Source organism: Saccopteryx leptura, chromosome 1 (genome assembly GCF_036850995.1).
Source record: "Saccopteryx leptura isolate mSacLep1 chromosome 1, mSacLep1_pri_phased_curated, whole genome shotgun sequence".
Classification (NCBI taxonomy): Eukaryota; Metazoa; Chordata; class Mammalia; order Chiroptera; family Emballonuridae; genus Saccopteryx; species Saccopteryx leptura.
Window position 1 is genome coordinate 232,760,140 of NC_089503.1, and position 17,224 is coordinate 232,777,363.

The following is a 17,224-nucleotide window of genomic DNA, read 5'->3' on the forward strand; positions in this document are numbered from 1 at the left end:
TACTTCAAAGATATAGATCACATATTCCAAAAATTTATATGGAACCAAAAAAAGAACACGAATAGCCTCAGCAATCTTGAAAAGGAAGAATAAAGTGGGAAGCATCACACTTCCTGATATCAAGTTATACTACAAGGCCATTGTACTCAAAATAGTTTGGTACTGGCATAAGAACAGGCATATAGATCAATGGAACAGAACAGAGAACCCAGAAATAAACCCACACCTTTATGGATAACTAATATTTGACAAAAGAGTTAAGAGCATACAATGGAGAAAAGACAGCCTATTTAACAAATGGTGTTGGGAAAATTGGACATCTACCTGCAAAAAAATAAAACTAGACCACCAACTTACACCATTCACAAAAATAAACTCAAATGGATAAAAGATTTCAATGTAAGCTGTGAAACCATAAGCATCTTAGAAGAAAACATAGGCAGTAAGCTCTCTAACATCTCTTGCAGCAATATATTTGCCGATTAATCTACATGGGCAAGTGAAATAAAAGACAGGATAAATAAATATGACTACATCAGACTAAAAAGCTTTTTCACAGATAAAGACAATAAGAACAGAATAAAAAGACAAACTACACAATGGGAGAATATATTCGACAATACATCTGATAAGGGATTAATAACCAAAATTTATAAAGAACTTGTAAAACCCAACACCAGGAAGAAAAACAATCCAATCCCAAAATTGGCAAAAGAAATGAATAGACACTTCTCCAAAGAGGACACACAGATGGCCAATAGGCAGATGAAAAAATGCTCAACATCACTAATCATTAGAGAAATGCAAATTAAAGCCACAATGAGATATCACCTCACACCAGCCAGAATGGCGCTCATCAACAAAACAACACAGAATAAGTGCTGGCGAGGATGTGGAGAAAAGGGAACCCTCCTGCACTACTGGTGAGAATGCAGACTGGTGCAACCACTATAGAAAAAAGTATGGAGATTCCTAAAAAAAATTAAAAATGGAACTGCCTTTTGACCCAGCTATGCCACTTTTAGGAATATAACCCAAGAACACCATAGCACTGTTTCAAAAGGAGAAATGTACTCCCATGTTTATGGCAGCATTGTTCACAATAAAGATCTGGAAACAGCCCAAGTGTCCATCAGAGGTCGAGTGGATTAAAAAGCTTTGGTACATATATACTGTGGAATACTACTCAGCCATAAGAAATGATGACATCGGATCATTTACAATAACATGGATGGACCTTAATAACATTATACTGAGTGAAATAAGTAAATCAGAAAAAACTAAGAACTATATGATTCCATACATAGGTGGTACATAAAAAAGAGACTCAGAGACATGGACAAGAAGGTGGTGGTTACGGGGGTGGGGTGGATGGAGAGGGGAGAGGGGAGGGGTGCAAAGAAAACCAGATAGAAGGTGATGGAAGACAATTTGACTTTGGGTGATAGGTATGCAACATAATCAAATGTCAAAATAACCTGGAGATGTTTTCTCTGAACATATGTACCCTGATTTATCAATGTCACCCCATTAAAATTAATAATAAAAAAATGAATTAAAAAATTTTTTTAAATAAAAAAAATTTAAAAGAATGTTTAAGCCTCCGTAGCTTGCAAGGTCTTTCTAATATTACATAACCAGAATTGTAACACAGTCCACAAGTGCCTGAGACTAAACAAACCAAAGGGAAGAAAACACAAGTGGCTGAAAAGCTTCCCTTGCCTCACCAGCCCTCTCCTCAGGCTCCTTAAAACACTGTTTAACCACAAATGCAAAACTTAAAGTCTTAGCCACCTGAATGAATTAAGTTAACTTCTATAAATATTACAAGTTAATGAATTTTTCCTTATTTTACCTGTTTCATGGCTAAACTTTTTTTTTTATTTTTTATTCATTTTTAGAGAGGAGAGAGAGACAGAGAGAGAGAAGGGGGGAGGAGCTGGAAGCATCAACTCCCATATGTGCCTTGACTAGGCAAGCCCAGGGTTTCAAACCAGCAACCTCAGCATTTCCAGGTCGATGCTTTATCCACTGCACCACCACAGGTCAGGCCTAAACTTTTTTTTTAATTAAAACTATCAAGTCTGCTTATCTTTCTTGGTATATGTATGTCTGTTGGTCAAATAAGTTTGTAAAAGATTATTTTTATTTTGCTCTCTTATAGTTTCCCTTGGGGGATAGACAGTACCAGATATATGTGATCTGTGAAGTTCAAATTACCTTCCTGCTTGGGAAGGGCTATTGTTTTGCTAATGTTTGCTGGAGGAGAGGTTTTCAAGCCAGAAAGTTGTGCAGAGAAAGAAGAAGGAGAAGGAGAAAGAAGCCATGTTTGCAGAGTGAGAGGAGAGAATGCAGGGTGCTGAAGGAGAAGCCATGTTGGCAGAGAAAGAGAGGTGTGCAGATAGGGAACCAGAGGTGAGGGGCTTTTGTGAGCTCTACTGAGACTTGTGAGGCCTCTGATTCTAGGAGGAACCAAAGAAGATTATTCCTGTTATGCAACCAGAGAATGTATCAGGGCTTTGGGAGCTCTGAATGAGTCTAAGAGAAGTGTTTTCCCTGCATGTTTGCTTGTTGGCCGGTGTGAGACTTTAATACAGGAATGGCCCACAAGTTTTTGGCTCCAATGTTTCTTTACCATCTATCCGAAGTCAAGGAGAACCCACATGTGAACGTCCACAACAGCCGCAATTACTGGCCTTACAATGTCTACCTCCAGAAAATGAATAAAATTGGTTTATAAAGAGCTCTATTTAATTGACTTAAAGAAATTAAACTCTTATATAAGTTAAGAAATAAAAATTGTCCTGGTTCTCTAAAAAATTTACTTCTTAGGCCCTGGCTGGGTAGTTCAGTTGATTACAGCATCATGCCAGTATACCAAGGTTGCGGTTAATTCCCCAGGCAAGGCACATACAAGAAACAATCAATGATTGCACAAGTAAGTGGAGCAACACATAGATATTGTTCTCGCTCTTTCTTTCTCTCTTTCTCTAAAATCAATAAAAAAGTTTTTTTTTAACTTACCTCTTATAATTAGACTGGCTAAAGTTAAATTTCCTATAATATGGGTTATTGTGTGTATGTGTGTGTGTGTGACAGACAGAGAGACAGAGAAAGGGACAGATAGGGACAGATAGGCAGGAAGGGAGAGAGATGAGAAGCATCAATTCTTTCTTACAGCTCCTTTAGTCTCCTTAGTTGTTCATTGATTGCTTTCTCATATGTGCCTTGACCAGGGGGTTACAGCAGAGCGAATGACCCCCTACTCAAGCCAACAACCTTGGGCTCAAGCCAGCAGCCCCACACTCAAGCTGGGGAGTCTCTGCTCAAGCCAGTGACCTGAGGGTTTCAAACCTGGGTCCTCCACATCCCAGTACAACACTCTATCTACTACACCACCACCTGGTCAGGTAATATGGGTTATTTTTTTAAAATTAAACTTTAATATCAATGGTGCCTTATGCAAAACTAAAACTTAAATGCTGTTTCATTGCTAAAAAAATTTTTCCTGGACTACTGACAAGTTCTTTAAACTGATTATAATTAAAACAAAGATTTTATTATAATGATTTAAATATTTAATGATTTTCTATATTTTTTATCATCAGGTCTTTTTTTTTCTTTTTTTTATTTTATTAAATTTAATGCAGTGACATAGATAAATCAGGGTACATATGTTGATAGAAAACATCTCCAGATTATTTTGACATTTGATTATGCTGTATACCCCTCACCCAAAGTCAAATTGTCTTCTGTCACCTTCTATCTGTGTTTCTTTGTGCCCCTCCCCTTCCCCACCTCCTCTCTCCTTCCTCGCCCCATCCCCCCTCCCTGCATCCCCCCACCCCCGTTGCCATCACATTCTTGTTCATGTCTCTGACTCTCATTTTTATGTCCCATCTATGTATGGGTTCATATAGTTCTTAGTTTTTTCTGATTTACTTATTTCACTCCATATAATGTTATCAAGGTCCATCCATGTTATTGTAAATGATCCGATGTCATCATTTCTTATGGCTGAGTAGTATTCCATAGTATATATGTACCAAAGCTTTTTAATCCACTCGTCCTCTGACGGACACTTGGGCTGTTTCCATATCTTCGCTATTGTGAACAATGCTGCCACAAACATGGGGGTGCATTTCTCCTTTTGGAGCCATTCTATGGTGTTCTTGGGGCATATTCCTAAAAGTGGGATAGCTGGGTCAAAAGGCAGTTCGATTTTCAATTTTGGGGGGAATCTCCATACTGTTTTTCACAGTGGCTGCACCAGTCTGCATTCCCACCAGTAGTGCAGGAGGGTTCCCTTTTCTCCACATCCTTGCCAGAACTTATTCTGTGTTGTTTTGTTGATGAGCACCATTCTGGCTGGTGTGAGGTGATATCTCATTGTGGTTTTAATTTTCATTTCTCTAATGATTAGTGATGTTGAGCATTTTTTCATCTGCCTATTGGCCATCTGTATGTCCTCTTTGGAGAAGTATATATTCATTTCTTTTTCCCATTTATTGATTGGATTGTTTGTCTTCCTGGTGTTGAGATTTACAAGTTCTTTATAAATTTTGGTTATTAACCCCTTATCAGATGTATTGTCAAATATATTCTCCCATTGTGTAGTTTGTCTTTTTATTCTGTTCTTATTGTCTTTAGCTGTGCAAAAGCTTTTTAGTTTGATATAGTCCCATTTGTTTATCCTGTCTTTTATTTCACTTCCCCGTGGAGATAAATCAGCAAATATATTGCTCCGAGAGATGTTGGAGAGCTTACTGCCTATGTTTTCTTCTAAGATGCTTATGGTTTCACAGCTTACATTTAGGTCTTTTATCCATTTTGAGTTTATTTTTGTAGTGGTGTAAGCTGGTGATCTAGTTTCATTTTTTTTGCAGGTAGCTGTCCAATTTTCCCAACACCATTTGTTAAAGAGGCTGTCTTTACTCCATTGTATTTCCTTACCTCCTTTGTCAAATATCAGTTGTCCATAGAGCTGTGGGTTTATTTCTGTGTTCTCTGCTCTGTTCCATTGATCGATATGCCTGTTTTTATGCCAGTACCAGGCTGTTTTGAGTACAATGGCCTTGTAATATAACTTGATATCGGGAAGTGTGATGCTTCCCACTTTATTCTTCCTTTTCAAGATTGCTGAGGCTATTCGTGTTCTTCTTTGGTTCCATATAAATTTTTGGAATATGTGATCTATATATTTGAAGTATGTCATTGGCATTTTAATTGGTATCGCATTGAATTTATAGATTGCTTTGGGTAATATAGACATTTTAATGATGTTTATTCTTCCTAACCATGAGCATGGTATTTGCTTCCACTTGTTTGTATCTTCCTTGATTTCTTTTATCAGTGCTTTGTAATTTTGTGAGTACAAGTCTTTAGTCTCCTTGGTTCAGGTCTTTAATTGCTTAAGTAAATCAAGAGTTCTTAATATTAAAAGGGCTAAATTCTGCTCACAACTATGTAACCTTCCGTATTTTTCTTTGAAATATTTTATTATCACTTTGGTTAAATGAATAATTAAGTGTAATATAGTTAATCTAATATAGTTAATTATTGTTCCATATGTATGGCCAGTGGCCGCAGCCACCATCACAGCCGCCCAGCCATGCAGGTTCACATTGTATTCAAACAGTCGGTAAAGAAACAACAGAGCCAAAAACTGGTGGGACCTCATCTTTAATCCTAGCTTGCACCCGGTGGGCAAGTAAAAACTCACACTGGGCTCCAAAACCCACTCATTCACTGCTCACAAAGCTACTGACTTATTCTTGAATCAAAGGTTTCTATAGTAGAGAAGAAATAGAAAAAACCATTAAAAACCTCCCCAAAACTAAAAGTCCAGGCCCTGACGGCTATACCAGTGAATTTTATCAAACATTCAAAGAAGATTTGGTTCCTATTCTACTAAAAGTCTTCCAAAAAATTGAAGAAGAAGCAATACTTCCAAACACATTTTATGAGGCCAACATAACCCTCATACCAAAACCAGGCAAAGATGGCACAAAAAAAGAAAACTACAGACCAATATCTCTAATGAATACAGATGCTAAAATACTAAACAAAATACTAGCAAATCGAATATAACAACATATTAAAAAAATAATACATCATGATCAAGTGGGATTCATCCCAGAATCTCAAGGATGGCTCAACATACGTAAAACGGTTAATGTAATACACCATATCAACAAAACAAAGAACAAAAACCACATGATTTTATCAATAGATGCAGAAAAGGCTTTCGATAAAATACAACACAATTTTATGTTTAAGACTCTCAACAAAATGGGTATAGAAGGAAAATATCTCAACATGATAAAGGCCATATATGATAAACCATCAGCTAACATCATATTAAATGGCACAAAACTGAAGGCTTTCCCCCTTAAATCAGGAACAAGACAGAGTTGTCCACTCTCTCCACTCTTATTTAATGTGGTACTAGAGGTTCTAGCCAGAGCAATCAGACAAGACAAAGAAATAAAAGGCATCCATATTGGAAAAGAAGAAGTAAAGGTATCACTTTTTTTTTTTTAATTTTTCTGAAGCTGGAAACGGGGAGAGACAGTCAGACAGACTCCCGCATGTGCCCGACCGGGATCCACCCGGCAGGCCCACCAGGGGGCGACACTCTGCCCACCAGGGGGCGATGCTCTGCCCCTTCAGGGCGTCACTCTGCTGCGACCAGAGCCACTCCAGCGCCTGGGGCAGAGGCCAAGGAGCCATCTCCAGCGCCCGGGCCATCTTTGCTCCAATGGAGCCTCAGCTGCGGGAGGGGAAGAGAGAGAGAGGCAGGAGAGGGGGAGGGGTGGAGAAGCAGATGGGCGCTTCCCCTGTGTGCCCTGGCCGGGAATCGAACCCAGGACTTCTGCACACCAGGCCAACGCTCTACCACTGAGCCAACCGGCCAGGGCCAAGGTATCACTTTTTGCAGATGATATGATCCTATACATCGAAAATCCCAAAGAATCCACAAAAAGACTACTAGAAACAATAAGCCAATACAGTAAGGTTGCAGGGTAAAAAATTAACATACAGAAGTCCATACCCTTTCTATATGCCAACAATGAAACATTTGAGAATGAACTCAAAAGAATAATCCCCTTCACGAATGCAACAAAAAAAATAAAATACTTAGGAATAAACATAACAAAGAATGTAAAGGACTTATATAATGAAAACTATAAACCATTGTTAAGGGAAATCAAAAAAGATATAATGAGATGGAAGAATATACCTTGTTCTTTGTTAGGAAGAATAAATATAATCAAGATGGCCATATTACCCAAAGCAATATACAAATTTAATGCAATTCCCATCAAAATTCCAATGACATTTTTTAAAGAAATGGAGCAAAATATCATCAGATTTATATGGAACTATTAAAAAACCCAAATAGCCAAAGCAATCCTAAAGAAAAAGAATGAAGCTGGGGGCATTACAATACCTGACTTCAAACTATATTATAGGGCCACAACAATCAAAACAGCATGGTATTGGCAGAAAAATAGACACTCAGACCAATGGAACAGAATAGAAAACTCAGAAATAAAACCACATATATATAGTCAAATAATTTTTGATAAAGGGGCCAACAACACACAATGGAGAAAAGAAAGCCTCTTCAACAAATGGTGCTGGGAAAACTGGAAAGCCACATGCAAAAGAATGAAACTGGACTACAGTTTGTCCCCCTGTACAAAAATTAACTCAAAATGGATCAAAGATCTAAACATAAGACCTGAAACAATAAAGTACATAGAAGAAGACATAGGTACTCCCATTAAAAAAATAAAATTATTTTAAAAAATGTGATTTTAGAATAAAAACGTATTTTCAAATGTGTATATGCTCATTTTACATTAGCTATATAAAATAATTTAACACTTTATAAAATCATGTATTCAATTTAAATATGAAGTTAGATGACAAAATAGTATCATGTCAGTAATTACTTTGAATCCTGCTGAATTTTAATGAGTTTCTAAGGTACTAATCTTCAAAAAAAAAGGTTTCTAGCTCACCAGACTTATTCACCTCTGTTCCCCATCTCCTTCCTTCTCCCTGCACAAACTCTGCACAAACTGGCTTCTCACTCAGCACTCCACCATCTTGGCTGCTTCTCCTGGCCTCCTCCACGTGGCCTCTCTACTTTCCTCTCTTCTCTCTTCTCTAAAGCTAATCTCAGGAACCAAGAGAGCAAGCTCCTGTTCTGCCCCATTTTATAGTGTAGAAATCAAAACCTTTAATCCAATATACAAAGTACGAAAGTCTCTAACACAGTCACTTATCTGAGGCATGACGGGATTGCACCACCCCATATGAAAAAGGGTGGGAAAGGCTTAGTCCTAAAACCAAGCCCCAGGCTACAAGGATCCTGCCTGCCCACAGCCCGCCCCCAACACACATTAATATCACCTGGGTGACAGGCTTCTATGTGGGCAGCACCATCTTTAACAAAGTGAGCATAATATATTTTATCTGCCCAACACATGATGACTACACTTTTATTTGACCAAATGTTTTTAAAACTTTTGATATGTGTAAAGCCAGTAGCCATGGCCACCATCACAGTAGCCTGGCCCATCCAAGTTCACATTAGATTAGGTCAGACAGTAATGAAACAACAGAGCCACAAACTGATGGGCCATTATCTTTAATCCTAGCTTGCACCCGGCAGGCAAGTAAAAACACACACTGGGTTCACACTCATTTGGCGCTCACAAAGCTACTGACTTATCCGAATTTTCTAGAATCAAAGGTATCTACCTCACCAGCCTCATTCTCCTTTGTTCCCATCTCCTCTCTGCACAAACTCTGCACTAACTGGCTTCTCTTTCAGCACTCTGCCATCTTGACTGCTTCTCCTCTCCTTCGCGTGGCCTTTCTCTGCTCTCTTTTCTCTGCTCTCTCCTCTAATGCTAATCTCAGGAACCAAGAGAGCAAGTTCACGGTCTGCCCCCATTTTATAGTGTAGAAATCTAAACCTTTAATCCAATATACAAATAAGGAAGTCTCTGATACAAAGTCACTTATCTGAGGCATAATGGGATTCCTCATGAGAGTGCACCACCGCACATCAAAAAGAGTGGAAAAGGCTTATTCTTAAAACTAAGCCTTAGGCTATAAGAATCCTGCCTGCTTACAGCCTGTCCCCCCACATCCAATGCAAACTATAAGGGAGCAAACATATATATCATTATTTACAAACTTATTTGACCAACAATATGTTTAACAAACTTCCCACAGATATTCTAAATTAAATCTTATTGACCTAGGAATAAATTTGGGGTGTTAAGAGGGCTTCTGTAACTTTTCAAAGAAAATCTCTCTTTCTCTATCAAAAGGGGAAAATAAATCAAGTAGGCTTATCTAGTATGTTAAGATACAAAGAAAGCACAGTCAAATAAATAATCCTAAATAATTTACGCTCTTCCTCTGTCTCTGAAAGTTCTAACTCTTAGCATGTTATGGAAATGTAAACACCCAGGTACTAAGCAAATCGTTGTTCACAAATACTGAAGGGGGACAGGGGGCTTTAAAAATGCAAATACAGCCTGACCTGTGGTGGCACAGTAGATAAAGCATTGACCTGGAAATGCTGAGGTCGCCAGTTCGAAACCCTGGGTTTGCCTGGTCAAGGCACATATGGGAGTTGATACTTCCAGCTCCTCCCCCCCTTCTCTCTCTCTGTCTATCCTCTCTCTCTCTCTCTCTCTCCTCTCTAAAATGAATAAATAAAAAATTAAAAATGCAAATACAATGAGATCTGTCAACTTTTAGTCTCCAACACAGTAATGAAAGGCCAAATAAGAGAAAACCCCTCTTACAAAGTGGTTAGGAAACATAGTAAACATGGTACAATCTGAAGAAATTGAGGCTTTTAAGTATAAAATGGTTAGCTCACTCTCTAGGGAATGACACTTCACTGGGAAGGGGGCACACTGCAGGGGCTGGCTCTGAGACGTGCCTCCTGCCAGAGAGTGTTACTTAATCCAGCCCAATTTAAAATATTGAGATGAGGTACATGGGTCAGAAAGAAGTCGTTTACATCATAAATTTCTGAAAAAGAACCCAATTTTTCAACACTAAATATCCCTTTTTTAAGCTTCTCTGTTTCCAGGGATTTGCAAATGCTGCTTTCATTCTGTAAAGTCCTTCTGGTTTCCTGAGTCCTAACTGCACATCCTCAGCCTTTGCCTCCCCCACCTTACTTGGATTCTATCAATTCATCCTCCCAGTCTCTATTTACATGTTTTTACCTCTGCTGGTCAAATAAGTTTGTAAAACATAATTTTTACATTTGCTCGCTTAGAGTTCACATCGGGGGCTGGGCTACGCCAGGTATATGTGGTCTGTGATATTGCAAATTACCTTCCTGCTTGGAAGGGCCATTGTTTTGCTAAATATTTGCTGGAGGAGAGGTTTTCTCACCAGAAAGTTTTGAGAAAAAGAGAGAGAAGGAAAAGAGGCAGAGAGAAGCCATATTTGCAGAGTGAGAGAGAACAGAATGCAGAGTGCTGAGAAAGAATCCAGTTTGTGCAGAGAGAGATGGTATGCAGATGAGGAACCAGAGGTGAGGGGCTTTTGTGAGCACCGCTGAGACTGGTGGAAGCCTTTGATTCTAGGAGAAATCGGAGAAGATTCTCCTGGTTGTGGAACCAGAGGGAAGTGTTTTCCCAATGTGTTTGGCCACCATTTTTGGCTCCACTCTTTCTTTACCGTCTGGCCAAATCCAATGTGAACCTGCAAGCCGATGACTGCCTTTCCTGTGTGCCCTGACCGGAAATCGAACCCGGGACTTCCATATACCGGGTCGACATTCTATCATGGAAATGGCCATGACAGCCATGACTACTGGCCATACAACCTCTGAGAGACCTTTGCTGGCCAATGCTCCCTGTAAAGCCAGTATTCACGGCCACCATCACAGCCACCTGGCCCATGCAGAACACATTGGATTCAGACAATCTGTAAAGAAACAACGGAGCCAAAAACTGGTGGGCTATCATCTTTAATCCTAGCTTGCACCTGGTGGGCAAGTAAAAACACACATTGGGCTCCAAAACCCACTCATTCAGTGCTCACAAAGCTACTGACTTATCCGAGTTTCCTTGAATCAAAGGTTTCTAGCTCACCAGACTTACTCACCTCTGTTCCCCATCTCCTTCCTTCTCTCTTCACAAAATCTGCACAAACTGGCTTCTCACTCAGCACTCCACCATCTTGGCTGCTTCTCCTGGCCTCCTCCACGTGGCCTTTCTCTGCTCTTCTCTCTGCTTTCTTCTCTCTTCTCTAAAGCTAATCTCAGGAACCAAGAGAGCAAGCTCCTGTTCTGCCCCATTTTATAGTGTAGAAATCAAAACCTTTAATCCAATATACAAAATATGAAAGTCTCTAATACAAAGTCACTTATCTGAGGCATGATGGGATTGTACCACCCCACATGAAAAAGGGTGGGAAAGGCTTAGTCCTAAAACCAAGCCCCAGGCTACAAGGATCCTGCCTGCCCACAGCCCGCCCCCAACACACATTAATATCACCTGGGTGACAGGCTTCCATGTGGGCAGCGCCATCTTTAACAAAGTGAGCATAATATAATTTATCTTCCCAACACTCCCCCTTTCTAAAAAAAAATAAAATTTAAAAATTAAAATAAAAATGCAAACTGCTAATATAAGTTCCCTTACCAAAATGGTTTTGTGAAAGAACTATGGATTTTTACAAAACTTCTAAGAAATAACAATATAATGAAATCACTATATATAAAATATAGGATGTATATTTTTAATAGAAGAAAATATGAAGCATGAAGGTGTACTTTTGTTGTGAGAAAAGAAAACAGAATATACTTTTGAGATAAGGGAGATATAAAGTACACGAGATGTTTTGTTTGTTGGTTGGTTGGTTGGTTGATTGGTTGGTGAAGAAAGAAAAAGGAAAGTAATTTTTTCCTCAAGTAAAATGACTGTTTCAAAATAAGAAAAGAAATAATAGGATAAAAACTGAAAGGTATATGTAAGTTGTAGAAGGTTTGTACACATTGCAGAAAGCTGGTGGAGGGGGTCTTAAAAAAACATTTTAATATGGTCAAATTAAGTTTGGAATGAATAACTAAGTCAATTACATCATTTAAATATATATGCATGAGTATGAACTCTCACAAGATTTGTGATCATAGCCATTTTTAAGTCTTTTGTCATTCACAGACAATTACTGTTTTATACTTTGGGGAAAAAATATTCCTACAAATGCGTTTCATCTTCAAAGATTCATTAAAAGAAAACCTGAAAAGTACTATAAAATGCAGGTTTCTAATAACTTTATTTTTTCTCCTAATCAGTGGCCAGCTGCTTTTATTTACCATTTCAAAATTTTTAAATTGAATTTATTAAGGTGACACTAGATAACAAAATTATACAGGTGTCAAGTGCACAATTCTAAATAGGCTGACAGCTGTCATGGTGGAGGCAGGAAGAGGGGGGTGGATGGATCTAAAAAGGACAGAAAAACGAAGAGAAAAACTCACCAACAACAATGTGGTGATTGTGGGGGTGGGACAGTGGAGGAGGAGATATGGGGGATAAATGGTGATAGATGAAGACTTGACTTGGAGGATGCAGAAGCCGATGACTGCCTCTCCTGTGTGCCCTGACCGGAAATCGAACCCGGGACTTCCATATACCAGGGTGACATTCTAACACTGAGCCAACCAGCCAGGGCCAAAAGGCTCCCTTTTTTCTGGCACTTTTATTGTTTAAATGTGGCCTAAGTTTCTTACGGAAAATAAAAGCACTCTTTCTGCCACTACATGGGACATGAGATACAGGAATAAGCCTTCCTGGTGATGAGGAACCAACAATGGCGTGAGATACCCAAAATGAGCCACCTGAAAACAAAGAATCAATGATGCTTTTAACAACTAATTAGTCTTGTTTTCTGATTGATCAGTGATGCTTTCAAAGAAATGTCTTGATCAGAAGGGGGGAAAATATAAAAAAATAATAAATGGAGTGACTCTAAAATGGGGCCAGGGCTGCCATGCCAGAGAAACTACCTTGACCTTGTATGCCTCACACCTGTGAAATGTTAAAACAGGACTTGTGTCCCCAAGAACTTTAAGCAAAGACAAGAAAGCAGATATTATGGAACCAGATTGATGTCTACCATGCTAAAAATTCTGAAGACTATTTAGAATTTAGGCCACTATGTTATGCTATCTGAACCAATAGAAATGCCATTCTTCTACTAATGTAGTTGTTCCTCTTCCCTTTCTCATAAATTCCCTTGCCTTTGTTTCCTAATCAAAACATTGTTTGGGCTTCTGCCTGTCAATTCTTCCCAAATACAGTAGCTCTTCTCATTGATCTCAAATAAATGCTTGTTTCCTCTCACCTTGAGAAGTCTTTAGTTTTAGGTTAACAGTATCAATTATAAATAGTAGTGTTAACAATCTAGTACATTTTCCAGACAAGCATATAGATTGCTTCTATGATGAAGAATGTGTAGATAATCATAATTCTGTAACTACTGTTCACTGATTTTTTTAAATTTTTGACTCAACATAGAAACAAATTGCAAGAATCAAAGTCATAAAATACTGTAAGTTATGATTAACCCTTACAATGTAAAAATAACACAATTAACCACACTGGGAAGTTCAAAAAGGGATGAATAGTAGAAAAAGCATATATAACGTATTTCCCCATGTATAAGATGCACCCTTTTTTGAAAATTTTGGGGTCTAAAAACTGGATGCATCTTATACAGTGGTTGTCAAGTCATTTAAGAAGTGTGGCATTTCAAATGCCATAGATGGAACTGAGGATGAGGCAATATATGAAGATAGTGATTCGTCATCAGACACAGATAAGGATGGGAGTTTTGACAGTGATGAGGAGTTGTATGAATTTAATAATGAATAAAACTTGAGTTCAATAGCTTTATGTAATACATTTTTTTTTCAAATTTTGGGCCCCAAAATTAAGGTGTGTCTTATACATAGGAATGTCTTATACATGGGGAAATATGGTACTAAGTTCCTCATTTTTCATAGCAGAATGTCTATAAATAGGATTCAAAGATAATATATCAAAAAGAATTTTTGAAATCAAGGATCAATCTGCCTTTCATATAAGTACTGAACCACTGGGTTACCAAATAACAGAAGTGGCAAGTTTCATTTCCATTAGCTGGAGGTAATCCAACTAACAAAGAGATGAAATGATAGAATATCAGTATTTTACAACTCCTAATAAATTACTATATCTTGGTATTTTCAGGTGGTAGCAAAAAAATGTAGAGGCAATTATCTACTTCCATATAAAACAACTTTACCATCATTCAAATACTCTAGACGTGTAGTGGAATAATCCATTGCATTACCTTGAATGGGAACACAGCCAACAAGAAAAGGATGTTTTGCCAAGAGAACTGTTTTGTGATTTGAAAGCGAGTCACTGGAACAAGTCTATGTGACTGAACATGGTTGCTAGAATCTCTTCTCAGTAAAACATTCTCATAAGATTTTACTGCTTCCTTCAAGACTATTTGTTGAGATAAAAGAAAGGAATGTTGTGGAAACCATAGAAGTAATAACAGTTAATGCCTTTTGATATTGTATTGCTATCATGCAGACATATTCCATGTATTTTTAAGTAAAGGCGCCCTGGCCGGTTGGCTCAGTGGTAGAGCATCAGCCTGGCATGCGGGAGTCCCGGGTTTGATTCCTGGCCAGGGCACACAGGAGAAGCGCCCATCTGCTTCTGCACCCCTCCCCCTCTCCTTCCTCTCTGTCTCTCTCTTCCCCTCCCACAGCTGAGGCTCCATTGGAGCAAAAGATGGCCCGGGCGCTGGGGATGGCTCCCTGGCCTCTGCCTCAGGCGCTAGAATGGCTCTGATTGTGGCAGAACGACGCCCCAGATGGGCAGAGCATTGCCCCCTGGTGGGCATGCCAGGTGGATCCCGGTCGGGCGCATGCAGGAGTCTGTCTGACTACCTCCCCATTTCCAACTTCAGAAAAATACAAAAAAAGAAAAAAAAAACAAAACAAATAAACAGTTATGAAGCATCTTCTGTGTCACCCACAGAGGATACAAAAATTAAATTTTTTTAAGTAAAGTTTATGCTTGATGTTATGCCAATTTCTAAGTAAACAAGCTTTTTGAAATCTTGTGAATAAAAATAGGACACAGCGCGAACTCAGCGCCATTTGCCTGAGTGAGCAGTGGTCCTTTGCTAGTTCACGAATATTTCGTCTGATCTCTCTCTCTGCACCCCCGACTCACAACAACATAGACAAAATAAATAAATAAATAAACCTGAATTTGATCAAAGCTCTAATAGCAATGACAAAACAAAACAAAAACCCACTTATTAGCCAAATAATTACAAGAGGATCAAAGAGTTTATAACAAACTTAGACTTATCATCCAATCACAGTAGTGTTAGCACCTTCTTTGAATTCAATTCAATCTTGAAAAAGAAGATGAGAAGAGGAGGGGAGGAAGAGAGAAACTGGATTATGGACGAGGGTGGAGATGATACAATCCAGAAAAGAAGGTCCAGGGAATGGTGGAGCCATCTGATGGAAGGAGTCAAGTTTCTGAAAGTGTCTGGAGAAGAGCTGACCAGCAGTGGGCCAAAGTCTAAGATGGGGTGGGGGCCCCAGCCACCCTGATCTGCATGCCCATATAGCCTCCTCCCCTGAGTGTGGCGGGACCTATGGATTTTAATGGGATAGCCTCTCCCGTGATCAGTTTACATTAGGTAAAACTCTAATCATGGCAGACAGCAGAGAGGTTCTCCTGCTGGCTTGGAAGACAGAAGCCACCAAGTTGTGAAAAGGCCATTGGCTAGGACCTGAGGGTGCATTCTAACGATGGAGAGTAACCCCCAGCCATCTGCAAGAAAACAGGGAAGGTCAATCCCAGAGCTGGGAAGGCTTGGATTCTTCTATCAACCTTAAATAAACACCCAGAGTTTTGATGAGATGACAGACCCCTTCACTTCAACCTGGTGAGGTGCAGGTCAAGGAGTCAGTCAACCCATGCCAGGGCGTCTGACCCATGGAAACCATAAAATAATAAATGTCTATTGACTTAAGCCACTGAATTTGTGATCATTTGTAATGCAGCAATAGAAAGCTAATCTATGTCTCTTTACACATTCTTTTAACTTTTATGAAAGAAATACATTTCTCTTGTAAGGGTGCAGAGGAATCACCTGGGAAATCGTAATAAAATGTAGATTCGAATTCTGCAAGTTTGGAGTTGGGCCTGAGACGCTGCACAGGGGACGAAGCTGCCTGCTGCCGCCAATGCTTAGGGTTTACTTCGGTTGTGCTCAGATGTGACGTTTCTTGCTTGTCTTCAATACTGTACCTGCATCCCCCTCCCTCCCTCCCCGCGCACACTTTCTTTGAAGAGGACCCTTCACAGGCCTGTCACTGGCCTTTCTCCCTCAGACTTCCGACCTCCGCGCCCATCGCAGGTGTCCCTTTTCTCTGCATCTCCCCACGCCTTGCATCCCGAGCCGTCGGAAGCCAGTCCGTCGCCGCCTCGCCTTTGGAGCCCAGTGGCACCAGCAGCTCCCTGCACCACGAGCAGGTGTGCCCAAGAGCAGCTCCCGGGCCGGACCACCCCCCACCCTCCCGCTTTGGTCCGAGACCTAGAACCCCCGCGGGACATCTCCGCTCCTGGATCCTGTCCAGGGACACCCTTCACCTGGACCCGCATACCACCCCCGGACCTACAGCGGGCTCCGCAGTACCACCCATTCCTCACCCCAGACTCCAGACTCGGAACCCGGAGCTGCTGCGTCCAAACAGCCGCTGGCTGGCGCGACCGCGGGAAGGAGTGGCCGAGAGGGGACCGTGAGCCGAGCCCCGAGGCAGATCGGTGCGCTGAACTGAGCGGAGCCGCCCAGCCTGTACTTTAATATCTAGGGAGTGAGTTTCGGTTTCCTTTCTCGCTTGAGCGCCAGTTAAGTTTCGTTCTTCCACAATTGGAAATTGGGAGATTGCTTTAGGAAGAGCTAGTTTTAGCATCTTTCCCTTCGATCTGAGCCTGAGGAAAAAGTGATGAAAGAGATACAGGGGCAATCATATGGGCTTTGAAATTCAAACACAAAATAGAGGGAAATGAGGCAGAGACATCTGGGACATCTAAGCAAGGCAAAATCAAGTAAAGGGGGAACTTAGAAATACATGAAATTATAA

At 40.0% G+C, this 17,224-nt stretch overlaps 1 protein-coding gene across 3 annotated transcripts in view; it reads right to left on the reverse strand.

Annotated features, from left to right (window-relative positions):
• LOC136407126 (probable ATP-dependent RNA helicase DDX60) overlaps positions 1–16,918 on the reverse strand; it is a 123,512-nt gene extending 106,594 nt beyond the window's left edge. For all 3 annotated transcript variants that reach the window (XM_066387782.1, XM_066387771.1, XM_066387764.1), the window contains exon 1: positions 16,791–16,918. The gene's annotated coding sequence lies outside the window, so the exon portion shown is untranslated. The remainder of the gene's footprint in view (positions 1–16,790) is intronic.
• Between the last annotated feature and the right edge of the window lie 306 nt (positions 16,919–17,224).